The 27,023-nt window shown below is 51.1% G+C and overlaps 1 protein-coding gene across 2 annotated transcripts in view; it reads left to right on the forward strand.

Moving 5' to 3' along the window:
* Eip93F (Ecdysone-induced protein 93F) overlaps positions 1-27,023 on the forward strand; it is a 440,165-nt gene that overhangs the window by 147,071 nt on the left and 266,071 nt on the right. The window lies entirely within an intron of this gene.

Raw genomic sequence — 27,023 nt, forward strand, 5'->3', positions numbered from 1 at the left:
ATTAAACCCCGGACATTAAACCCCGGACATTAACCCCCGGACATTAAACCCTGGACATTTAACACCGGACATTAAACCCTGGACATTAAACCCTGGACATTAAACCCTGGACATTAAACCCTGGACATTAAACCCTGGACATTTAACACCGGACATTAAACCCTCGACATTAAACCCTGGACATTAAACCCTGGACATTAAACCCTGGACATTAAACCCTGGACATTAAACCCCGGACATTAACCCCCGGACATTAAACCCCCGGACATTAAACCCCCGGACATTAACCCCCGGACATTAAACTCCGAACATTAAACCCTGGACATTAAAACTCCGGGACCTTAAAAACTCCGGGACCTTAAAAACTCCGGGACCTTAAAAACTCCGGGACCTTAAAAACTCCGGGACCTTAAAAACTCCGGGACCTTAAAAACTCCGGGACCTTAAAAACTCCGGGACCTTAAAAACTCCGGGACCTTAAAAACTCCGGGACCTTAAAAACTCCGGGACCTTAAAAACTCCGGGACCTTAAAAACTCCGGGACCTTAAAAACTCCGGGACCTTAAAAACTCCGGGACCTTAAAAACTCCGGGACCTTAAAAACTCCGGGACCTTATAAACTCCGGGACCTTAAAAACTCCGGGACCTTAAAAACTCCGGGACCTTAAAAACTCCGGGACCTTAAAAACTCCGGGACCTTAAAAACTCCGGGACCTTAAAAACTCCGGGACCTTAAAAACTCCGGGACCTTAAAAACTCCGGGACCTTAAAAACTCCGGGACCTTATAAACTCCGGGACCTTAAAAACTCCGGGACCTTAAAAACTCCGGGACCTTAAAAACTCCGGGACCTTAAAAACTCCGGGACCTTAAAAACTCCGGGACCTTATAAACTCCGGGACCTTAAAAACTCCGGGACCTTAAAAACTCCGGGACCTTAAAAACTCCGGGACCTTAAAAACTCCGGGACCTTAAAAACTCCGGGACCTTAAAAACTCCGGGACCTTAAAAACTCCGGGACCTTATAAACTCCGGGACCTTAAAAACTCCGGGACCTTAAAAACTCCGGGACCTTAAAAACTCCGGGACCTTAAAAACTCCGGGACCTTAAAAACTCCGGGACCTTAAAAACTCCGGGACCTTAAAAACTCCGGGACCTTAAAAACTCCGGGACCTTAAAAACTCCGGGACCTTATAAACTTCTTCATTAACCTGAAACATTAACCTACGGCATGAAGGTGTGTGTGTGGCCAGGTGTGTGTCCAGGGGTGTGTGTGTGTGTCCAGGGGTGTGTGTGTGGGGCCAGGTGTGTGTCCAGGGGTGTGTGTGTGTCCAGGGGTGTGTGTGTGTTCAGGGGTGTGTGTGTGTGGCCAGGTGTGTGTCCAGGGGTGTGTGTGTGTCCAGGGGTGTGTGTGTGTGGCCAGGTGTGTGTCCAGGGGTGTGTGTGTGTGGCCAGGTGTGTGTCCAGGGGTGTGTGTGTGGGGCCAGGTGTGTGTCCAGGGGTGTGTGTGTGGGGCCAGGTGTGTGTCCAGGGGTGTGTGTGTGGGGCCAGGTGTGTGTCCAGGGGTGTGTGTGTGTCCAGGGGTGTGTGTGTGTGGCCAGGTGTGTGTCCAGGGGTGTGCGTGTGTCCAGGGGTGTGTGTGTGTGGCCAGGTGTGTGTCCAGGGGTGTGTGTGTGTGGCCAGGTGTGTGTCCAGGGGTGTGCGTGTGTCCAGGGGTGTGTGTGTGTGGCCAGGTGTGTGTCCAGGGGTGTGTGTGTGTGGCCAGGTGTGTGTCCAGGGGTGTGTGTGTGTCCAGGGGTGTGTGTGTGTGGCCAGGTGTGTGTCCAGGGGTGTGTGTGTGTGGCCAGGTGTGTGTCCAGGGGTGTGTGTGTGTGGCCAGGTGTGTGTCCAGGGGTGTGTGTGTGTCCAGGGGTGTGTGTGTGTGGCCAGGTGTGTGTCCAGGGGTGTGTGTGTGTGTGGCCAGGTGTGTGTCCAGGGGTGTGTGTGTGTGGCCAGGTGTGTGTGTGTGGCCAGGCGTGTGTCCAGGGGTGTGTGTGTGTGGCCAGGTGTGTGTCCAGGGGTGTGTGTGTGTGGCCAGGTGTGTGTGTGTGGCCAGGCGTGTGTCCAGGGGTGTGTGTGTGTGGCCAGGTGTGTGTCCAGGGGTGTGTGTGTGTGTGTGTCCAGGTGTGTGTCCAGGGGTGTGTGTGGCCAGGTGTGTGTCCAGGGGTGTGTGTGTGTGTGGCCAGGTGTGTGTCCAGGGGTGTGTGTGTGTGGCCAGGTGTGTGTCCAGGGGTGTGTGTGTGTGTGTGGCCAGGTGTGTGTGTGTGTGTGGCCAGGTGTGTGTCCAGGGGTGTGTGTGTGTGTGTGGCCAGGTGTGTGTCCAGGGGTGTGTGTGTGTGTGGCCAGGTGTGTGTCCAGGGGTGTGTGTGTGTGTGTGGGGCCAGGTGTGTGTCCAGGTGTGTGTGTGTGTGTGTGTGGGGCCAGGTGTGTGTCCAGGGGTGTGTGTGTGTGTGGCCAGGTGTGTGTCCAGGGGTGTGTGTGTGTGGCCAGGTGTGTGTCCAGGGGTGTGTGTGTGTGGCCAGGTGTGTGTCCAGGGGTGTGTGTGTGTGGCCAGGTGTGTGTCCAGGGGTGTGTGTGTGTGGCCAGGTGTGTGTCCAGGGGTGTGTGTGTGTGTGGCCAGGTGTGTGTCCAGGGGTGTGTGTGTGTGTGGCCAGGTGTGTGTCCAGGGGTGTGTGTGTGTGGCCAGGTGTGTGTCCAGGGGTGTGTGTGTGTGTCCAGGGGTGTGTGTGGCCAGGTGTGTGTCCAGGGGTGTGTTTGGGGCCAGGTGTGTGTCCAGGGGTGTGTGTGTGGCCAGGTGTGTGTCCAGGGGTGTGTGTGTGGCCAGGTTTGTGTGGAGCCAGGTGTGTGTGGCCAGGTGTAGCCCGAGTCTTGGGGCTTTTGACACCAGGCGTCGCCACTCTGGTGTCCACAACAACGTGTATGTCTCATAATGACATAATGGAACACCTCCCATCTCCCCTACCCCTTCCCCTCCCCCCCCCCCCCACACATGTGATATATTCGTTCTGGCATCTGAACAAATATATCACACATGACCAGAATTGAAATCGTGAGAATCGGGGGGAGGGGGGGGGGAATAATTATTATTTCTTAAATCATTTAACATAAGGCTACCCTGACTAGCCTATGTTTGTCCCATACCCTAGACCATTCACCCTACAAATTTAGGCAGGACTAGTCTCAAGTCTCTGCCCTCTAACTTTCGACAGAAAATCTCTTACAGGCGTGTACGTGTGTATATGTGTATATATATATATATATATATATATATATATATATATATATATATATATATATATATATATATATATATATATATATATATATATATATATATATAATATATATATAATATATTCTTACAGAAAGATACACCATTATCCAATGATCTCGAGAAAATTAAAGCAATTTCTTGCTTGCAATAATTTGTCCGTAGTCACACAAAACAGACGATTCTCCCATAACTAACAAGTTTTCTTAAGTCATGCTAATTTGTTGAGAGTAAAGAGGTAACTATAATGTTTCACAACACCAAGCTACACTCACACACCAGAGGCAGACAGTGTATATCTGGTGTATAATACACCATCCCGAGGCATCACAGAGCCCCCCCTGGTGTATAATACACCATCCCGAGGCATCACAGAGCCCCCCCTGGTGTATAATACACCATCCCGGAGCATCACAGAGCCCCCCCTGGTGTATAATACACCATCCCGGAGCATCACAGAGCCCCCCCTGGTGTATAATACACCATCCCGGGGCATCACAGAGCCCCCCCTGGTGTATAATACACCATCCCGGGGCATCACAGAGCCCCCCCTGGTGTATAATACACCATCCCGGGGCATCACAGAGCCCCCCCTGGTGTATAATACACCATCCCGGGGCATCACAGAGCCCCCCCTGGTGTATAATACACCATCCCGGGGCATTACAGATCCCCCCTGGTGTATAATACACCATCCCGGGGCATCACAGAGCCCCCCCTGGTGTATAATACACCATCCCGGGGCATCACAGAGCCCCCCTGGTGTATAATACACCATCCCGGGGCATCACAGAGCCCCCCTGGTGTATAATACACCATCCCGGGGCATCACAGAGCCCCCCTGGTGTATAATACACCATCCCGGGGCATCACAGAGCCCCCCTGGTGTATAATACACCATCCCGGGGCATCACAGAGCCCCCCTGGTGTATAATGCACCATCCCGGAGCATCACAGAGCCCCCCCTGGTGTATAATGCACCATCCCGGGGCATCACAGAGCCCCCCTGGTGTATAATACACCATCCCGGGGCATCACAGAGCCCCCCTGGTGTATAATACACCATCCCGAGGCATCACAAAGCCCCCCCTGGTGTATAATACAATGTGAGAATGAACCATTTTACATAATAGTGATTTTTAGTGAATGTGTTCCGGTATTATACAGCATAAATTACACAATATACTCCAAAAAAGGTCTAATTCTACCACATTACAGACAAAAGTCAGAGCTGTACCTATGGACACTCTAAAAACTTTATATATTGCACTGCAATTGCTTTAAGAAACTTGTAAAAAAGTCCGGTACTTACTTGAGGTGACGAAGCATGGACGAGGTACAAGTGGGCCAGACACAGGCTAGAAAAACCTGGACCAGGGTGTGACTTGCAGTACCAGGAGGCCAGGGTGTGTCAGTACCAGGGGCCAGGGTGTGTCAGTACCAGGGGCCAGGGTGTGTGTGTACCAGGGCCAGGGTGTGTGTGTACCAGGGGCCAGGGTGTGTGTGTACCAGGGCCAGGGTGTGTGTGTACCAGGGCCAGGGTGTGTCAGTACCAGGGCCAGGGTGTGTCAGTACCAGGGCCAGGGTGTGTCAGTACCAGGGCCAGGGTGTGTCAGTACCAGGGCCAGGGTGTGTCAGTACCAGGGCCAGGGTGTGTCAGTACCAGGGGCCAGGGTGTGTGTGTACCAGGGCCAGGGTGTGTCAGTACCAGGGGCCAGGGTGTGTCAGTACCAGGGGCCAGGGTGTGTGTGTACCAGGGCCAGGGTGTGTGTGTACCAGGGCCAGGGTGTGTGTGTACCAGGGCCAGGGTGTGTGTGTACCAGGGCCAGGGTGTGTGTGTACCAGGGCCAGGGTGTGTGTGTACCAGGGCCAGGGTGTGTCAGTACCAGGGCCAGGGTGTGTCAGTACCAGGGGCCAGGGTGTGTCAGTACCAGGGGCCAGGGTGTGTCAGTACCAGGGGCCAGGGTGTGTCAGTACCAGGGGCCAGGGTGTGTGTGTACCAGGGCCAGGGTGTGTGTGTACCAGGGCCAGGGTGTGTGTGTACCTGGGCCAGGGTGTGTGTGTACAAGGGCCAGGGTGTGTGTGTACCAGGGCCAGGGTGTGTGTGTACCAGGGCCAGGGTGTGTGTGTACCAGGGCCAGGGTGTGTGTGTACCAGGGCCAGGGTGTGTGTGTACCAGGGCCAGGGTGTGTGTGTACAAGGGCCAGGGTGTGTGTGTACCAGGGCCAGGGTGTGTGTGTACCAGGGCCAGGGTGTGTGTGTACCAGGGCCAGGGTGTGTCAGTACCAGGGCCAGGGTGTTTGACACAGTACCAGGGTGTATGGAACAGTACCAGAGGCCAGGGTGTATGGGACAGTACCAGGGCCAGGATGTGTGTCAGTACCAGGGCCAGGGTGTTTGACACAGTACCAGGGCCAAGGTGTTTGACACAGTACCAGGGCCGGGATGTATGGGACAGTACCAGGGTCTAGGGTGTATGGGACAGTACCAGGGTCTAGGGTGTATGGGACAGTACCAGGGTCTAGGGTGTATGGGACAGTACCAGGGTCTAGGGTGTATGGGACAGTGCCAGGGTCTAGGGTGTATGGGACAGTGCCAGGGCCAGAGTGTTTGACACAGTACCAGAGGCCAGGGTGTTTGGCACAGTTCCAGAGGCCAGGGTGTTTGACACAGTACCAGAGGCCAGGGTGTTTGACACAGTACCAGAGGCCAGGGTGTTTGACACAGTACCAGAGGCCAGGGTGTTTGACACAGTACCAGAGGCCAAGTTGTTTGACACAGTACCAGAGGCCAGGGTGTTTGACACAGTACCAGAGGCCAGGGTGTTTGACACAGTACCAGAGGCCAGGGTGTGTTGGTCCCAGACCAAAGATTTTTATCACTGCTGCACTTAATCTTCCAACTTCTCGGGGGAGAAAGGTCTCAATAACCACTATAAGGCTAACAAGGTAGATCCTTGTAATGACACAAGGCTCGTCTCGGCCCGCCACACACTCAAAGATCTCAAGGAACATGACAGCTGAGAGACTGATTCTCATCTCCACTATCTCTGAGTACAATGTTATCTCTCTCACTGAGAGGCTGTAAGTCTCTGGCACTTATAACGTCACCTTAGGTTACCTGTATTGGTTGCTTACACCCAGGTATCACCCAGGTATCACCCCAGGTATCACCCCAGGTATCACCCCAGGTATCAACCAGGTATCAACCAGGTATCAACCAGGTATCAACCAGGTATCACCCCAGGTATCACCCCAGGTATCACCCCAGGTATCACCCCAGGTATCACCCCAGGTATCACCCCAGGTATCACCCCAGGTATCACCCCAGGTATCACCCAGGTATCAACCGGGTATCACCCCAGGTATCACCCCAGGTATCAACCAGGTATCAACCAGGTATCAACCAGGTATCACCCAGGTATCAACCAGGTATCACCCAGGTATCAACCAGGTATCACCCAGGTATCAACCAGGTACTTCAATTGGTTGCAGTTGGTTACTTGAAGTAAGTTGCACCAATCAACTTCAAATTCCCCATCCTGGTCTCAGCGACTTCACCTCGGCTCCTTTAGGTGCCAAAAACGTCCTCCTAGCAGCAGCTAGGATGACGTTGGAGTGTCCTAGCAGGGTGGCACCCTAGCAGGGTGGCACCCTAGCAGGGTGGCACCCTAGCAGGGTGGTACCCTAGCAGGGTGGCACCCTAGCAGGGTGGCACCCTAGCAGGGTGGCACCATAGCAGGGTGTCCTAGCAGGGTGGCACCCAAGCAGGGTGGCACCCTAGCAGGGTGTCCTAGCAGCAGCTTGGAGGTCACCCTGCACCGCCATCTTGGTAAGTGTGACTGTTCTTACCCTTCTTGAAACTTAAAATTTAAAGTTTCTCAAAAGTGTTGCAACTTGTAGCCTTCAAGAAATATAATGTTCTTTAGTCTGTCTTTAGTCTAGGGGAGCCGGTCGGCCGAGCGGACAGCACGCTGGACTTGTGGTCCTGGGTTCGATCCCAGGCGCCGGCGAGAAACAATGGGCAGAGTTTCTTTCACCCTATGCCCCCCCTGTTACCTAGCAGTAAAATAGGTACCTGGGTGTTAGTCAGCTGTCACGGGCTGCTTGCTTCCTGGGGGTGGAGGCCTGGTCGAGGACCGGGCCGCGGGGACACTAAAAAGCCCCGAAATCATCTCAAGATAACCTCAAGATAACCTTTATACCAGGAGGTGGGAGAAGCTGTCCAGTATATTTAAGGAGGTGAGACAATGACCTTTGAACTAGGCAAAGATGCCAAACGACGCGGCGTTAGTAACAAATTACTAACTAATTAGTTAGTAACAGAAGACAAATATAAAACAGATCAAAAAAATCTATAAATTTCTTAAAAATCAACTTGAATGTAAATGATAAAAATCTACAGTTTGATAATGAGAGAATGGAGAGGAGATAAGAGCATCACAGAATGAACAGTTCCAAAAGTGCGTTTGTGGACAACGAAGTTTTCAAAGTACTAAACGCAAAGTGGATTTCTGTAAATGATAGACAGTGCTTGGAAGTGCCTTGAGAGGGTTCTGAACTTCGTCTCAAGGAAGTAGGAAGTTGGTCCAGAGGGACAGTCAACTTGGGTGCTGAAGGAGCACCCAAGCGGTAGCCGTTACCTGCCACAGGTAACGGTAGCCACCTGCCACTGGTAACGGTAGCCACCTGCCACAGGTAACGGTAGCCACCTGCCACAGGTAACGGTATAGCCACCTGCCACAGGTAACGGTATAGCCACCTGCCACAGGTAACGGTATAGCCACCTGCCACAGGTAACGGTATAGCCACCTGCCACAGGTAACGGTATAGCCACCTGCCACAGGTAACGGTATAGCCACCTGCCACAGGTAACGGTATAGCCACCTGCCACAGGTAACGGTATAGCCACCTGCCACAGGTAACGGTATAGCCACCTGCCACAGGTAACGGTATGGCCACCTGCCACAGGTAACGGTATGGCCACCTGCCACAGGTAACGGTATGGCCACCTGCCACAGGTAACGGTATGGCCACCTGCCACAGGTAACGGTATGGCCACCTGCCACAGGTAACGGTATGGCCACCTGCCACAGGTAACGGTATGGCCACCTGCCACAGGTAACGGTATGGCCACCTGCCACAGGTAACGGTATGGCCACCTGCCACAGGTAACGGTATGGCCACCTGCCACAGGTAACGGTATGGCCACCTGCCACAGGTAACGGTATAGCCACCTGCCACAGGTAACGGTATGGCCACCTGCCACAGGTAACGGTATAGCCACCTGCCACAGGTAACGGTATAGCCACCTGCCACAGGTAACGGTATAGCCACCTGCCACAGGTAACGGTATAGCCACCTGCCACAGGTAACGGTATAGCCACCTGCCACAGGTAACGGTATAGCCACCTGCCACAGGTAACGGTATAGCCACCTGCCACAGGTAACGGTATAGCCACCTGCCACAGGTAACGATCCCACAAGATGGCCTGAATAAAATAAGTATATGGAACAACACCTGACAGATAGAATTCAATGTAAATAAATGCTATGTTATGGAATGTGGAATAAAAAGAAAATTAAGTCACCCACAACCTTTAGATTATGTTAAAAGGCTGCAAAGAATTCTGACAGAAAAAGATCTAGGGGAAAACTGAAGGAGATCCGACAGAAAAGACTGTCACCCCCGAGGTCCACATGAAGAGCATGGTGCGAGGAGCAGATACTAAGCTTTCTAACCTCTGAACCGCCTTCAAATACATGGACGGTGAATTATTAAAGGTATTGTGCTAAAGTTGAATTGTAAAGTTGAAGTTAAAGTAAAGGTGAATTGCTAAAGATTTTGTTTACCACTTTTGTGAGATCAAAAATGGAACATAGTGTAGCTGTTTGGTGTCCGGATCTTAAACCACATTAAACTTGTAAACGTGTAAAGGCATGCTACTAAATAGCTTCCGGGACGGAATACAAAAGTTACAAGGCGAGGTTAGAGACATTAAATATACTGAAGCTAGAAGATAGCAAAAAAAGGAAGAGATATGTTCACTACATTCAAAATAGTAACATGAATCGACAAAATTGACAAAGCGCACTTCTTGAACCCGGCCACTTCAAAAACAAGAGGTCATAGATTCAAGTTTATGCAACAAAGGTGCCGAAAAAAAATATTAGAAAGTTTTCCTTTGCAGACAAGAGTTGTAGAGGACTGGAACACCTAAAGTGAGACGGTGATGGAGGCCAAGACCGTCAGTAATTTCAATGCGCCTTATGACAGAATGCTGGGAAGACGGGACACCACGAGCGTAACTCTCATTCTCTAACTACATTTTTGTTATTACACATATGCACGCGCGCACGCACGCACACACCTACACTCACGCGCGCGCGCACACACCTATACACGTGCACATACTGGTATTTTATATACGAGATGACACTAATTGTTATTAAACACAATCAGGTATGAGCAGCGACATTTAAGTCTTCAGAAGAGTAGCCATTGGAAGTGATACGAGCAAAGGGAATAATGTTCAGGAAAAGGGCAAAGGAGATAGACTGACTGAGGGGAGGGGAGACAGAGGGGAGGGGAGACAGAGGGGAGGGGAGACAGAGGGGAGGGGAGACAGAGGGGAGGGGAGACAGAGGGGAGGGGAGACAGAGGGGAGGGGAGACAGAGGGGAGGGGAGACAGAGGGGAGGGGAGACAGAGGGGAGGGGAGACAGAGGGGAGGGGAGACAGAGGGGAGGGGAGACAGAGGGGAGGGGAGACTGAGGGGAGGGGAGACTGAGGGGAGGGGAGACTGAGGGGAGGGGAGACTGAGGGGAGGGGAGACTGAGGGAGGGGAGACTAGAGGTGGATAGGGGGACAGAGAAGAAGGCTGCAAGGGATAGGAACAGGCACTCCATCCCAGGAGCCTCGTGCACAACTAGCCCCGAGGTAATGACAGAACAGGGGGACAGAAGACGGGCAGAATAATATAAGATCAACCGATGAGACAGACGTTTAAGTGTTCGAGCAACCTGTCCTCTTGAAAGGAACGTCGCTTTTGGGCGTTTGCCCGAATATGGACGTAATTTGAGAATGAAAAAAAATTAATATAAATTTGGGATTTTTTTTCCAACAACAGTAAGTTAAGGGTCCTCTGATAGGTTAGGTGGGCAGGAAATTCTCATAAAGTTTCAAAACGTTATGAAAAACGTTAATGAAAAGTTTCCTCTTCTAAGCTGGCCGAGTAAGCCGGACGACTCAAACAGAAAATGGAACAGAACGTCACTTTTGTGAGTCGATTTCATTTCAAATTACGTCCAAATTTGGCCATAGCGCCGCGCATACGAGCCAAAAGTGACGTTATTTTTAAGAGGACGGGTTGTAAAAACACCGTTGTTAGCCATTATATCTTCCCTCAGTGAGACATATCATCCTCACTTTAACTATCTACCACCCCCGCCTATCATCCTCACTATAACTACCTACCACCCCACCCCCCACCCCCCGCCTATCATCTTCACCACACTCTACAACCATCTCCTCTCCTACTCGCCACTACCTTCTCCTACAACATATATAAGCCACCACTTTGTCAACAAGCCGCAGCAACTTATCAACTAACCACTACCACTTTCCCTCCTTCCACTTAAAAGCTTCCTACTTCATCCACTTGTCTTATTTTTTTCTTCTCATCTACACCTGAACCACCCAAGCACACTTCACTCTTGAAGCTGCCTGTGTACAGAACAATACTCGATAGCTTTTAACTCGGGTGTACTAATGCTGATGGAATATCAAACAAATCAGTTGAACTAAAAGAAGTGATGATGACACAAACCCAAATACAATAGGAGAAGTAAAAACTATAATATCAGAAAAATAACAAAATGCAACGTTTTATAACAAGAGAGCAAAGAGAGGAAGTGGAATTGGCACTGCTGGTTAAATAAGATGGTAGTTAAGAAGAGTTTTGAGATGGATGCCAATTACGTTAATCAATGGATATGAGAGAGGGAGATGAAGCATGGAGAACTGAGGTGGTAAAATTAACAGAAACTAACTTCTTACGAGAAGACATGCAGGCACTCGCCCACAAGAACTCACCCGCAGGCACTCACCCGCAGGCACTCACCCGCAGGCACTCACCCGCAAGCACTCCCCCGCAGGCACTTACCCGCAGGCACTCACCCACAAGCACTCACCCGCAGGCACTCACCCACAAGAACTCACCCGCAGGCACTCACCCGCAGGCACTCACCCGCAGGCACTCACTCGCAAGCACTCACTCGCAAGCACTCACTCGCACGCAAGCACTCGCACGCAAGCACTCGCACGCAAGCACTCGCACGCAAGCACTCGCACGCAAGCACTCGCACGCAAGCACTCGCACGCAAGCACTCGCACGCAAGCACTCGCACGCAAGCACTCGCACGCAAGCACTCGCACGCAAGCACTCGCACGCAAGCACTCGCACGCAAGCACTCGCACGCAAGCACTCGCACGCAAGCACTCGCACGCAAGCACTCGCACGCAAGCACTCGCACGCAAGCACTCGCACGCAAGCACTCGCACGCAAGCACTCGCACGCAAGCACTCACCCGCAGGTACTCACTCGCAGGCACTCACTCACAAGCAAGCACTCATTCACCCGCAAGCACTGGCACGCAAGCACTCACTCACAAGCACTCGCACGCAAGCACTCACCCGCAGGTACTCACTCGCAGGCACTCACTCACTCACAAGCAAGCACTCATTCACCCGCAAGCACTCGCACGCAAGCACTGGCATGCAAGCACTCATTCACAAGCACTCACTCGCAGGCACTCACAAGCAATCACTCACTCGCAGACACACACCCGTCCACCAACACACACCTACCACCAAACAGCCACAAGCACCCACCCACCAACACACCTGCAATACCCCCCCCCCTACCACCTATACAAAGCTGATTTTGTCATATCGTCCAACAATGGTTCATGGACTGGCTCCTGGAACACTGTAGCCCCAGCCACCAGCCAGGGTACCTGGAATTCTGGTATTATGCAGGCGATGAGTCACAATAACGTGGCTGGCGTATGTTGACCAGACCACACACTAGAAGGTGAAGGGACGACGACGTTTCGGTCCGTCCTGGACCATTCTCAAGTCGATTGTGAGAATGGTCCAGGACGGACCGAAACGTCGTCGTCGTCCCTTCACCTTCTAGTGTGTGGTCTAGTCAATTTGATACTATGTGATCTTCATTGCTTCCTGAATATTGTCTGGAAAGAAACTATTGTTGGCCTGTCCTTGCAATGATGCTTTCCACACCCTTATGAGGAGGTTATCTTGAGATGATTTCGGGGCTTAGTGTCCCCGCGGCCCGGTCCTCGACCAGGCCTCCACACCCAGGAAGCAGCCCGTGACAGCTGACTAACTCCAGTTCCGACCCCGTGCTACTGGAAGGTTTAGGATCAGTATCAGGAACTTGTCCAAGTCTTAACTTGAATTTTATTTAAAACGACACATTTTTATTTTACCTAAACGTTTTTAAACTAACTTTTTTATTAACTTTTTTTTTTCCCCTTTTTGCCAAACTGTTTTCCTTTCTCTTGTCTAACCTTTTTTTTCTTTTACCTTTTATCTTTTTTTTCCATTTTCGTATTTCCTTTTATATCCAACTTTTTATAATAGACTTTATAAGTTAATGGGTTTAACTAATCGAGAGGAATGACTCAAGTTAATGTGTGCTCTTATTTTTCCGTTACTTTCACCACTTTCTGTTAAGAGAGAGGGGGGTGGGGGGGGAAGGGAGTAGGAAGGAATTATCAAGGGAAAGCACCAAGCCATTACGACTATATAGCACTGGGAAGGGGTCAGGATAAGGCTTTGGGATGGGACGGAGGGAAAGGAATGGTGCCCCAACCACTTGTGGACGGTCTCGGGGGATTGAACGCCGACCTGCATGAAGCGAGACCGTCGCTCTACCGTCCAGCCCAAGTGGTTGGGGGGGGGGAGTAGTTGGTGGTATGCCGACTCCTGTCATTAGTGAAATAGTTACTGTTGCATAAAGATAGATTTTTAGGGTTAGCAATGTTACTTATAACACAATATAAGGTGGACACAGAAATCACAATAGCGTGATGCATCAAATGAACAAAATACTCTCGTCTGGGATGCTCTCGGACGAAGGTTCGAATCCTCTTCACGGCCCTTGTGGATTTGTTCACAATATAGGGAGCTATGTGATCACCCTATATTATAGGGTGCTAAATCGGCATCTCCTTAAAGGAGTTGTCTTCATCACATAGGCACAGAGACGTTAGAAAGAACTTTCTCAGTGTCAGAGTAGTTAACAGGTGGAATGCATTAGGCAGTGATGTGGTGGAGGCTGACTCCATACACAGTTTCAAGTGTAGATATGATAGAGCCCAATAGGCTCAGGAACCTGTATACCTGTTGATTGACAGTTGAGAGGCGGGACCAAAGAGCCAAAGCTCAACCCCCGTAAGCACAATTAGGTGAGTTCATTAAGGACTAAAGGAGCTACTTAATACACTATACAGTGTGTTCCTTAATATATGACTATAAGACCTATATGAAATACAGCTATGGATGACACTTTGCTTCTTTGAATATGACCACATCTTTACCTGAATTTACCTGAGGTCCACTAACACTCTAGTGTCCTCGACGAGGACAGGAATCCGGCGGCTTGTTAGAGATCTCCCCCCATTTTTCCTCATGATTAAAGCTGGATATTAAAGTTCAGCAGAGCTTTGGCATTTACGGCTTCAGCGGGTAGGCGGTTCCACGGGTTTATAACTGTGGGTGAAAAAGCTTCACCTGTTATCAGTACTGCTTTGTGCCTTGAGCCTGAACCTATTTGTATGTGAAAGTTTCGGTGATATATTAATTGAGGAAGGGGGTGTCTGGTGAGAGGGGGGGGGTGTGTGTGGTGAGAGGGGGGGGGGGGTGTCTGGTGAGAGGGGGGGGTGTCTGGTGAGAGGGGGGGGGGGTGTCTGGTGAGAGGGGGGGGGGTGTGTGTCTGGTGAGAGGGGGGGGGGGTGTGTGTCTGGTGAGAGGGGGGGGGGTGTCTGGTGAGAGGGGGGGTGTGTGTGTCTGGTGAGACGGGGGGGTGTGTGTCTGGTGAGAGGGGGGGTGTGTCTGGTGAGAGGGGGGGGGGTGTCTGGTGAGAGGGGGGAGTGTCTGGTGAGAGGGGGGGTGTGTGTCTGGTGAGAGGGGGGGGGTGTCTGGTGAGAGGGGGGGGGGGTGTCTGGTGAGAGGGAGGGGGGTGTGTCTGGTGAGAGGGGGGGGGTGTCTGGTGAGAGGGAGGGGTGTGTCTGGTGAGAGGGAGGGGTGTGTCTGGTGAGAGGGGGGTGTGTGTCTGGTGAGAGGGGGGTGTATGTCTGGTGAGAGGGGGGGTGTGTGTCTGGTGAGAGGGGGGGGTGTGTGTCTGGTGAGAGGGGGGGGGGGTGTGTGTCTGGTGAGAGGGGGGGGGTGTGTGTCTGGTGAGAGGGGGGGGGGTGTGTCTGGTGAGAGGGGGGGGGGTGTGTGTCTGGTGAGAGGGGGGGGTGTGTGTCTGGTGAGAGGGGGGGGTGTGTGTCTGGTGAGAGGGGGGGGGTGTGTGTCTGGTGAGAGGGGGGTGTGTGTCTGGTGAGAGGGGGGGGTGTGTGTCTGGTGAGAGGGGGGGGGTGTGTGTCTGGTGAGAGGGGGGGGGTGTGTGTCTGGTGAGAGGGGGGGGGTGTGTGTCTGGTGAGAGGGGGGGGTGTGTGTCTGGTGAGAGGGGGGGGTGTGTGTCTGGTGAGAGGGGGGGGTGTGTGTCTGGTGAGAGGGGGGGGTGTGTCTGGTGAGAGGGGGGTGTGTCTGGTGAGAGGGGGGGGGTGTGTCTGGTGAGAGGGGGGTGTCTGCTGAGAGGGGGGGGTGCCTGCTGAGAGGGAGGGGGGTGTCTGCTGAAGGGTCAAGACCAGCAAGATAGTGAGACAAACTCAAGCTTCCGCTTAGAATCCAGGCCATCACTCAAGGGCGGACCCCTTCACTGTGGCCCTCAAAACAAGGGGGACCCCTATTCAAGGACAAAGATGAAGGGGTTTCGTAATGTAAACAAACCATCTTGTCCTCACACTTACATCACAGTAATTTGGACAATATTCACCACAGCGTTAAAAGTACGCTGTTCTAGTGTCATTAAAGACGCGCCAATATCGACGCCTCTTCTGTTTCTTACAACCTCAGGTTCAGTACCATGGTTGATGGGGTTCTGGGAGTTCTTCTATTCCCCAAGCCCGGCCCGAGGCCAGGCTTGACTTGAGAGTTTGGTCCACCAGGCTGTTGCTTGGAGCGGCCCGCATGGCCAACATATACCTGGTTGATGGGGTTCTGGGAGTTCTTCTACTCACCAAGCCGGCCTAAGGCCAGGCTTGACTTGTGAGAGTTTTGGTCCACCAGGCTGTTGCTTGGAACGGCCCGCAGGCCCACATACCCACCACAGCCCGGTTGGTCCGGCACTCCTTGGAGAAAACAATCTAGTTTTCTCTTGAGTAACTCTTGCATTCTATACGTCAAACAATTCCTCCCACATCAACTTCCAAAAACAAACTGAGGGTCAACAATATCATGGAGTGAGAATCTATGTGGGCAACTCTGTCCTCAAGTTGAAACTTAAATTATATTGATCTTCCGGCCTGCGCTCAAGCAGAGCCAACCATCATTCTCGGTGACTACAATGCTAGACACAAGGACATTAGCGGCTCTCGCTTCAGTAACGGGAATCAACTGCTGTCGTTACTAAGTAGTCACCAAGATGTTCAGATTGTGGACGACCTTGAACCCACGCATATTTGTAGAGGCATTCTTGACCTCTGAGTTGGTTGACTCGGACCTCTGGTCTGGTTGGTCTGTTTGACTCAGACCTCTCACGTCTGGTGCACATCATCTATTGTAACAGATTTATTGTTAGATCATCACCCTAGATTGACTACCCTATGTATAGGAAATACCATCCTGCCCGGTGGGACTTTGAAACGCAAACGGCTCAGTGTTCATCCTGCTCGACGTGAAGACTTTGTTGCTCATGTGTCAGAGTGGTACAGCACTTATGATCCCTCCACAGTCCAGACATTTAACGACAGTCTAGTACAGAACATTCAGATGTTTGCTGACCCTTTAGGTCGGCCCTCTGCACCATCCAATAGTCGGAACGATACGAAAGGTAATAAACGCCATGCCTATTACAATGACCCCAAACTGCGTACTTTGAAACGCACTGCCAGAGGAGTTGGACTTGCATATAGGGGAACACGTACGCCAGCAATGCTCAAGTTCCTTCAGAAAGCCCTAGCCAAGGCGAGGGAGCGCATGACAGAGCTCAGCCAAGATAACTGGGAAACTTTAGTTAACTGTCTCAACTTTCCCCCCCCCCCCCTCCTACCTCAGCCAGGCATGGAAGGATATTAAAAGAATTAAAGGCGATAAGGTCGGCCAAGTGTCACACCCTCACCCTCTACACAGAACAAACGAGTTAGTCGATGCTTGGGCAACCACTTCTAGCTTCTATAATCTTCCCCCAGACACATAATTCAGATTAAATGTTGGTTATGGAGATCGAGAAAGGCTCGTTGACTTCATGCTCCACAAGGAAGATAAATGTAACGGCCATTTACTGAGTATGAGTTACTTTTGGCCCTAAACAAAGGTAAAGCCACATCACCCGGTGAGGATGGTATCACTTGTGACATATTGCGTCTGCTCGCCTTAGTACCTTGGGAAACCCCTGCTTGAGCTGTATAATATCAGCTAACGTTACTGGGGAATTTCCTATCTTTTGGACCAACAGTATAATCATTCCAATTCCCAAGCCAAATCAAGTGAATGCATTCCTGCCCAATTTCCCTTACTAGCTGCATTTGATAAACATTACAGAGAATGGTCCTAAACCGTCTCCTTCATAGATACACAATCGCCGGCCACCCAGGCAGGGAGGAGCTGTTCGCAAGATGCAACAGTCTGATGGCTCCCAGCTTGACTATGTAAACAGATTCAAATACCTTGGCCTTGAGGTGCCACTGTATGGTCCTGTTGTATTCAGACTCTGTCGTAAGTATAAAGAGAGGCTCCGAGCTCTCAAGACTGTTGCAGGTTGTCACTCAGGCTATGGTGCCAATGTCAGAATTGTCAAAATGATGTACCTTGCATACATCAGATCTTTAGTGGATTATGCTGCACCTCTGCTTGTTTTGATGCCTGAAAGAAAGCTTGGAGGGCTTGAAAAATTGCAGAACGAAGCCTTGAAGATAATCCTTGGATTACCACAAAGACACTTAACATGAGAAAGAAACTTAATATACCGAGCGTTATGGATTATGTTACTGAAATTAACTGTCAAATTGGTATAAAAATGCTCAGGCTAACTCATCCTAACCCTTGCACAGAAGCCCTCTAGAATTCTCTTTATTGAAGGTCAACATTGTTCTAAATGGATTACTAAAACTGGAACTCAACTCAGAATGTATCAGATTTATCATTTGCACCAAGAGAGACAACAACGGCACTTTCCTGCACCGTGGGAGGTTACACCCTTTCCAGTTTTAATCCCTCCCTTTCCACCCAAGAAGCAAATTAGAGATCAGCCCAAGCATCGTCTTGAGGCAAAGCTCAACACCTTAAGCCATATTGATGCTCTGTCCACAGAGCATTCTCTCTCTCAAATCATATACACTGATGGTTCCCTACACCGCACCACGGGTGCAGCTGGAAGTGCAGTTGTTCTGACAATGGGCGATGGCTTGTACTTTGAGTGGGGAGTCCGTATAAACAATTGGGCCTCTACCCTTCAGACCGAACTATTTGCCTTGCTCCTTGCACTGAAATGTGTACAAGTCTCCAAACTTGATATATTAATTGTAAGTGACTCCTTATCATCCTTAATTGCTCTCAACTCTTTAAGACATAACTGTAACATGCTCGTGTCCGAAGCTAGACACAAATACAACAGAATTATTAAGGAATGGTAACAGAGTCCATTTCATGTGGTCTCCATCTCATGTTGGCCTCCGAATGCATGATAGAGCTGATAAGTTAGCCAAAGAATCTGCCCTTAAAGGAAAAATTGAGTGTAACCTTGGATTGTCAATGAGCAATCTGAGAGCAGCAGTACACCAAGAACTTCAACAAAATCTTGTCGATCTGAGGCAATGTGAAATCGACACCAGTAATTCCATCTATCATCATACTATCATGCAAGAGGAGCCACACATCTATGGATCATCCAATATAATCAGCAGACTTCTAGATGCGTCACTATGTGATGGAGTGCGAAAAGATACGCGAGTTCAGAGACAAGGCTATAATAAATGTTCAATAAATGCGTAAATATTTCATTTAAAATGATCTGCTATCAGAAAGTTTAGACAACTATCCCCCAGTTTGCTAACTACAGGTTGTAACTGTGAGTGATTTTAACCTTTCCACCCTTAACCAATGGTTAAAGGGGCGGTGTGCAGGACAGACATATCAAATGTGACACTAACTCTCCACATATGTCAGTTGCTTAACATAGAGATTACCTGTGGTTGGTCTCGAACATATTGTTGATGTAACTGTGCAATGAATGTTGTAACTAATTCATCAAGACTGTAACTAGCTCATCAAAATTGTAACTAGCTCAGCTAAATGAATTATGGGGTTCAGTCCCTGAGCCCATTATGTGCCTCTGTAACCCTCTCCACTACCGCCCACAAGATGGGTATGGGGGGCATAATAAATTAACTACACTAAAGCTGACTACTTGACGCTTGTCACGTTGTGGACCCCAGCTGGGATATGTCTTTGGCATGAGTGGTTAACGGAGTGTTGACGTGCAAGACACAACAGTTTAGAAGCTCAACCATGAAGGAGTGCCAGAGATGACGCTGTGGTCTCACCTGCGCTGCCGTGCGGTGTAGACGTGTCTCCTGACCGCTCCAGGTAGTTTGGGGTGGTTGACGTTTTCGCCGGTAGGGGGTGTGGGTGTCTCTCCCCTCCCTGCTGTTCCTGGTGGAGTGGACGTGGCGTTTTTACGATGGGCGGCCATCTTCCAGCTGTCGTGAGGTTGAACTCCATAGGTTTGGGGTTTACTGGCCGTGCTGGTTACCCTCTTGTGGACTTGGTCTTGAGTGACATGCTCAGGGTCCCGGTCCAGGACGTCTACGGTGTGGAGCTGGTCACTGCTCGCTGTGTGATCATAGTTTGTGGGTGAGGCAGTGTACCGTGATTTTCTCCGGAGGTACGAGGGGCGTACTTTGCTGCTGCAGGACAGCAACGGGTCTGTGACCATTTTGGACTGCAGTGGTGCTGTGTCATATGTAAGTGTCCATGGCGCCCCCCATGGAGTTTCCTGAGACCCTCCACCGGCGTTTCTTCCAGAGGTATGGCCCAGTCGTCAGTGTGCGGATGAACTCGCTGTCATCTGGGAAGTATTCGGGTGTGAAGGCCAACATTCGTACCCTCGGGATGCGACTGAGGTCGGACATTCCGTCCTCTGTCCGGCTGTTAGGGTACTACGTGTGGGTGTTTTATGCCCGGCAACCCCGTACTTGTTTCCGGTGTGGCTTGTTGGGGCATCAGGCTGCCGGGTGTACTGCTGATCCAGTTGCTCCTGTGAATTTGTTCCGTGAAGAGGATTTCCCACCGCTCCCTCTGGAGGAGGATTCCGGGGGTGAGGAGGTGAGCGTCCGGTTCGCTATTGAGGCTCCCCCAGCGTCGCCCGACGTTCCCCCGGTTGTCGCAGTCCCTCCTCCGGATGTTGCGGTGCCATCAGATGTTACTCCTGCTCCTGTCTCTGGCCCTGCTGCTCCCGTGGGCCTTTCTGGTACTCCCTGCGAGGCGTTGCCGTCTGCTCCCTAGTCTTCGGCTGCTGACCCTGGCCCTGCCTCCTCAACTCGGGTCCCTACTGTGCTGGGTGCTGGGGTGGCTGCGGATCCTCCTGCTGTGTGTGGCCCAGTTCCCCCTGTGGTGGAGGTTGCTGCCGTTCTGCGTCGGGCGTCAGTTCGTCCGACTAGTGGTGCCCGTGCTTCTGGATCTGCTTTCGGCTCTGACGATATCCGGCCGGAGCCCAAACATTCCAGGCGTTCGTCTACTGCCTGGGCTGATGTTGGGGACTTCAGTGACTGTGGGTCTTCAGGTGTTGACGGCGTGGATCCGGATGCGTTGTTGTCTCTGCGGTTGGTGGTGGCGGAGGTTCATGTGCCTGCTGGTGCTGATGCTTGTGTCTCGGGTGTGCCTTCTGTTCCTTCCCCGCCTGGGGGCTCTCTGCAGTTGGGTGTGGTGGCTTCTGCTGGCTAGGGATAGTGCGGATGCTGGTGCTGGGCGTGACCCGGTGGTGACTTTACGAAAGGATGCGCGCTGCCCTGGTTCCCTGCAGTCATCTGGTGGTGTGCCTGTGGCCGCTGGTGCCCCTGTGGTGGTGCCCTCTGTCCGGCCTCCCTCCTGTGGGGTTGCGAATTGGGGACCTGGAGGCTGGGGTTGCCGAGTTCCTGCTGTCTGAAAGGCCGGAGGACTTTCAAGATGAGCAGGTTCCCGGTGTGTGGAGTAGGGTAGTGGTTACTCGCCTCCGGAGTAACACCATCTGGATTCGCCGTTTGCGGGTGTTTGTTGCCGTGGTTCTGGATGACATGGCGCCCCCGGTGGTGGGTCAAGCCTCTTGGGGGAGGTGGCTGCTTTAGGAGGCGTTCAATGTGCAGTTCCCCCGGGTCTTGTTCCCGGGCAAATATGTCGGCTGATTCCATGTTACTGTAGTGTTGTGTGCCCCTATGGCCTTTTGTTTGCCCAAATTGTTTTCTGTGCCCGTGCCTCTCCCTTATTTGTTGCGAGGCCGGTGTTTTGGTGAGGGCGTTTTAACTCCTGTATTTGCTTTTGTGTTGCTACTTTGCCATGTGTGTTCTACTCCTGCATTGCTAGAATGTTGTGTTTTTTTATTTTATTTTTTGTTTTTTTTGTTTTTTTTATTATTAGCTTGTTGTGTGCTGTGGAATTTTCTTGTTCTATTTCATGATGTCCTTTATGTTGTGATTTGTTCTCGGTCCTTCAGGCCGGTGCTTGTTTGTTGTTGTGTATGTTACCATGTTTCGTTTTCTTGATTGCATGGATTGCTTGTTTGTTATTATTGTATATTTTGGGCCTCTTCCTTTGTTTGTTGCGAGGCGGTTGGTTTGGTGTGAGTGTTTTTATTCATGTCTTGTTTCTGTGATGTACCTTTGCACTGGTGTTTTATCGTTGCTTTACAGTGCTTGTACTTGTTTGTTTAGTTTTGTTTTGTTGTGTATTGTGATTTTCTTGTTATGTATCATGTTATACATCTTGATGCTTGTTTTATAATATTTTGTTTTGAAATGTTACTGTGCTTGCTTGTTTGACATTGTTTTCTATTTTGTGTCTTGATGTCTGCTGTGTTTTTTTCAATGCATTTATCGTGTTTGTAATTAGTTGTACCGTGTTGTCGGCCCTTCTGGCTGATTGAAATTGAAATTGAAATAAGTTTATTGAGGTAAAATACACACAAAGGGATGAGGTAGCTCAAGCTATTCTCACCCCGTTCAGTACAACGTGTGTACAAAGACAAAGACATATACAAAGACACACATCACAAACAACATATTCTGGCCGGTGGTCTATTGTTTTGATTTCTATGTTCTTCTTGTTTCATTGTATTTAAATTGCATGCTTTGCTTGTAAAAATAAAAATAAAGAAAAAAAACTTGACGCTTGTCACGTCGTGGACCCCAGCTGGGATATGTCTTTGGCATGAGTGGTTGACGGAGTGTTGACGTGCAAGACACAACAGTTTAGAAGCTCAACCATGAAGGAGTGCCAGAGATGACGTGGGGAGTGCGAGAGATGACGCGGGGAGTGCGAGAGATGACGTGGGAGTGCCAGAGATGACGTGGGAGTGCCAGAGATGACGCGGGGAGTGCGAGAGATGACGTGGGAGTGCGAGAGATGACGTGGGAGTGCGAGAGATGACGTGGGGAGTGCCAGAGATGACGTGGGGAGTGCCAGAGATGACGCGGGGAGTGCCAGAGATGACGCGGGGAGTGCCAGAGATGACGCGGGGAGTGCCAGAGATGACGTGGGAGTGCCAGAGATGACGTGGGAGTGCCAGAGATGACGCGGGGAGTGCCAGGAGATGACGCGGGGAGTGCCAGAGATGACGCAGGAGTGCCAGAGATGACGCAGGAGTGCCAGAGATGACGCAGGAGTGCCAGAGATGACGCGGGGAGTGCCAGAGATGACGCGAGGAGTGCCAGAGATGACGCGGGGAGTGCCAGAGATGACGCAGGGAGTGCCAGAGATGACGCAGGGAGTGCCAGAGATGACGCAGGAGTGCCAGAGATGACGCAGGAGTGCCACAGAAGAGATGAAAGTTAGTGTTGTTCTGGTCAGAGATTTTGTTTTGAAAATAAAATAGTTTGCAACAACGACGAACTATTTGCATGACCGTTGAGACGGGAGATGCGACAGACTATCAACAGCTGTGTGGGTGACAAGGTCACCCGTAATGACGCCGCTGGGGGGGGGGGGGGGAGAAGGGCAGGGACTGGGGCGTGACTGGGTACCATACTACCCCCTGGAACTAAAATCATGTCTCTTAGTGGTACTTGGAACGTCTGAGACTGGTAACTGGCACATAATTACCCTATACTTAAACAGCCAGAGATGGTTCTTGTATTTTTTTTCAATTTTGTCCCGAAGGGCGAGTTTATTAACAAGCGTCACTCATCCTGTGAGTGGACACACCGCCATAGTGACAGTATTGGGCAGCGTCACTCATCCTGTGAGTGGCCACACCGCCATAGTGACAGTATTGGGCAGCGCCACTCATCCTGTGAGTGGACACACCGCCATAGTGACAGTATTGGGCAGCGCCACTCATCCTGTGAGTGGACACACCGCCATAGTGACAGTATTGGGCAGCATCACTCATCCTGTGAGTGGACACACCGCCATAGTGACAGTATTGGGCAGCACCACTCATCCTGTGAGTGGACACACCGCCATAGTGACAGTATTGGGCAGCGCCACTCATCCTGTGAGTGGACACACCGCCATAGTGACAGTATTGGGCAGCGCCACTCATCCTGTGAGTGGACACACCGCCATAGTGACAGTATTGGGCAGCGTCACTCATCCTGTGAGTGGACACACCGCCATAGTGACAGTATTGGGCAGCGCCACTCATCCTGTGAGTGGACACACCGCCATAGTGACAGTATTGGGCAGCGCCACTCATCCTGTGAGTGGACACACCGCCATAGTGACAGTATTGGGCAGCGCCACTCATCCTGTGAGTGGACACACCGCCATAGTGACAGTATTGGGCAGCGTCACTCATCCTGTGAGTGGACACACCGCCATAGTGACAGTATTGGGCAGCGCCACTCATCCTGTGAGTGAACACACCGCCATAGTGACAGTATTGGGCAGCGCCACTCATCCTGTGAGTGGACACACCGCCATAGTGACAGTATTGGGCAGCGCCACTCATCCTGTGAGTGAACACACCGCCATAGTGACAGTATTGGGCAGCGTCCACTCATCCTATGAGTGGACACACCGCCATAGTGACAGTATTGGGCAGCAGCCACTCATCCTGTGAGTGGTCACACCGCCATAGTGACAGTATTGGGCAGCGCCACTCATCCTGTGAGTGGTACACACCGCCATAGTGACAGTATTGGGCAGCGCCACTCATCCTGTGAGTGGTACACACCGCCATAGTGACAGTATTGGGCAGCGCCACTCATCCTGTGAGTGGACACACCGCCATAGTGACAGTATTGGGCAGCGCCACTCATCCTGTGAGTGGACACACCGCCATAGTGAAAGTATTGGGCAGCGCCACTCATCCTGTGAGTGGACACACCGCCATAGTGACAGTATTGGGCAGCGCCACTCATCCTGTGAGTGGACACACCGCCATAGTGACAGTATTGGGCAGCGCCACTCATCCTGTGAGTGGACACACCGCCATAGTGACAGTATTGGGCAGCGCCACTCATCCTGTGAGTGGACACACCGCCATAGTGACAGTATTGGGCAGCGCCACTCATCCTGTGAGTGGACACACCGCCATAGTGACAGTATTGGCATGCGCCACTCATCCTGTGAGTGGACACACCGCCATAGTGACAGGTATTGGGCAGCGTCACTCATCCTGTGAGTGGACACACCGCCATAGTGACAGTATTGGGCAGCGTCACTCATCCTGTGAGTGGACACACCGCCATAGTGACAGTATTGGGCAGCGTCACTCATCCTGTGAGTGGACACACCGCCATAGTGACAGTATTGGGCAGCGTCACTCATCCTGTGAGTGGACACACCGCCATAGCAGCATGTACAACACTCCTCAATAGGAAGAAAACCCGCTGGGTTGTTCATCCTGTCACTTGTACCCAGACACAGCTGGGACTTGCTTAACTGTCTCAAGTCAACAGCTCCTCAAACAAGAAGATTAACATCTGTCAACCCTTAAAATCTTACGTTATCTTGCGGGTGCAAAATGGGGGAATCTTTTAAGAACAGTATCAATATTTGACAAATAGTGTTTTCCTAACTCAAACAATGTGGGGTTTATTATTCTACACATACTTCTAATGTCTCTCAGGTGTTCACATTCACGTAGATAGTGGTCAAGGCGGTGTCCATCACTCTCACCACAGATTCTGCAACTCCGCTGCTCAACTGTTGTTTCCATTCCATATCTCCATGGATATTTGTATCCAAGACGGATTCTCGCTATTACTGATTCTCTCCCTCGTCCTCCTCCTCTTCGGCCATAATGACTGGGATTGCCAGCAACAACCATGTTGTACCATCGTACTGATTCACTGGTTTGTGCTTCTATCCTCCTTTCCTCAGTTACCTTGTCACGGTGATGTTGCCTGACAATACCTCTAATTTGTAATAGAGTCTTGGGTATGAAGTAGTGTTGTAGTGCTGTCAAAATCATTGTATTATACACTATTTTACCTGGTGTCCGGCAATATAATTTTGAGTGCTACTTATGCCAAGGGGGAACTACTTGTCACTTGAGGTCGGACTTCATGTAGCAGGTAAAGCACCAAAAGTTGAAGTGGAGTACTTTGGAAACAGATAAAGAGCAGCGCTACTTTGAGCACTTGGCGGTGCTACTTTGAGCACTCGACAGTGCTACTTTGAGCACTCGACAGTGCTACTTTGAGCACTCGACAGTGCTACTTTGAGCACTCGACAGTGCTACTTTGAGCACTCGACAGTGCTACTTTGAGCACTCGACAGTGCTACTTTGAGCACTCGACAGTGCTACTTTGAGCACTCGACAGTGCTACTTTGAGCACTCGACAGTGCTACTTTGAGCACTCGACAGTGCTACTTTGAGCACTCGACAGTGCTACTTTGAGCACTCGACAGTGCTACTTTGAGCACTCGACAGTGCTACTTTGAGCACTCGACAGTGCTACTTTGAGCACTCGACAGTGCTACTTTGAGCACTCGACAGTGCTACTTTGAGCACTCGACAGTGCTACTTTGAGCACTCGACAGTGCTACTTTGAGCACTCGACAGTGCTACTTTGAGCACCACAGGATTCGGTCCATAAATAGTAAACAAATAGCCGAGAAATAGGAGAAAGAAACAGAAGAAAGCAAGAGAAGGAGATAGAAGGAAGAGAAGGAGATAGAGGGAAGAGAAGGAGATAGAGGGAAGAGGAGGAGATAGAGGGAAGAGGAGGAGATAGAGGGAAGAGGAGGAGATAGAGGGAAGAGGAGGAGATAGAGGGAAGAGGAGGAGATAGAGGGAAGAGGAGGAGATAGAGGGAAGAGAAGGAGATAGAGGGAAGAGAAGGAGATAGAGGGAAGAGAAGGAGATAGAGGGAAGAGAAGGAGATAGAGGGAAGAGAAGGAGATAGAGGGAAGAGAAGGAGATAGAGGGAAGAGAAGGAGATAGAGGGAGATAGAGGGAAGAGAAGGAGATAGAGGGAGATAGAGGGAAGAGAAGGAGATAGAGGGAAGAGAAGGAGATAGAGGGAGATAGAGGGAAGAGAAGGAGATAGAGGGAGATAGAGGGAAGAGAAGGAGATAGAGGGAAGAGAAGGAGATAGAGGGAGATAGAGGGAAGAGAAGGAGATAGAGGGAGATAGAGGGAAGAGAAGGAGATAGAGGGAAGAGAAGTGAGGGAAGAAGTAGACCAGGAAGGTTACAAGAGGCTGACTGACCTACCTCAACACCCGGGGTGTTGCTGCGGTCCTGCCTGTTGCCGCCTGCGGCCTTGCGGGTGCAGGCTGCGGGAAGGTGCACAGGCCACCGCTCTCAGCCTGCACCTCTCTCACACTCTCAGCCTGCACCTCTCTCACACTCTCAGCCTGCACCCTCTCACACACACTCTCTCAGCCTGCACCCCCTCACACACACTCTCTCTCAGCCTGCACCCCCTCATACACTCAGCCTGCACCCCCTCACACACACACTCTCTCAGCCTGCACCCCCTCATACACTCTCTCAGCCTGCACCCCCTCACACACTCTCTCAGCCTGCACCTCCTAATACTCTCTCAGCCTGCACCCCCTCTCACACACACTCTCTCAGCCTGCACCCCCTCACACACTCTCTCTCTCAGCCTGCACCCCCTCACACACTCTCTCTCAGCCTGCACCCCTAATACACTCTCTCAGCCTGCACCCTCTCACACACACTCTCTCAGCCTGCACCCCCTCACACACTCTCTCAGC

Source organism: Procambarus clarkii, chromosome 6, assembly GCF_040958095.1.
Source record: "Procambarus clarkii isolate CNS0578487 chromosome 6, FALCON_Pclarkii_2.0, whole genome shotgun sequence".
NCBI classification, from domain to species: domain Eukaryota; kingdom Metazoa; phylum Arthropoda; class Malacostraca; order Decapoda; family Cambaridae; genus Procambarus; species Procambarus clarkii.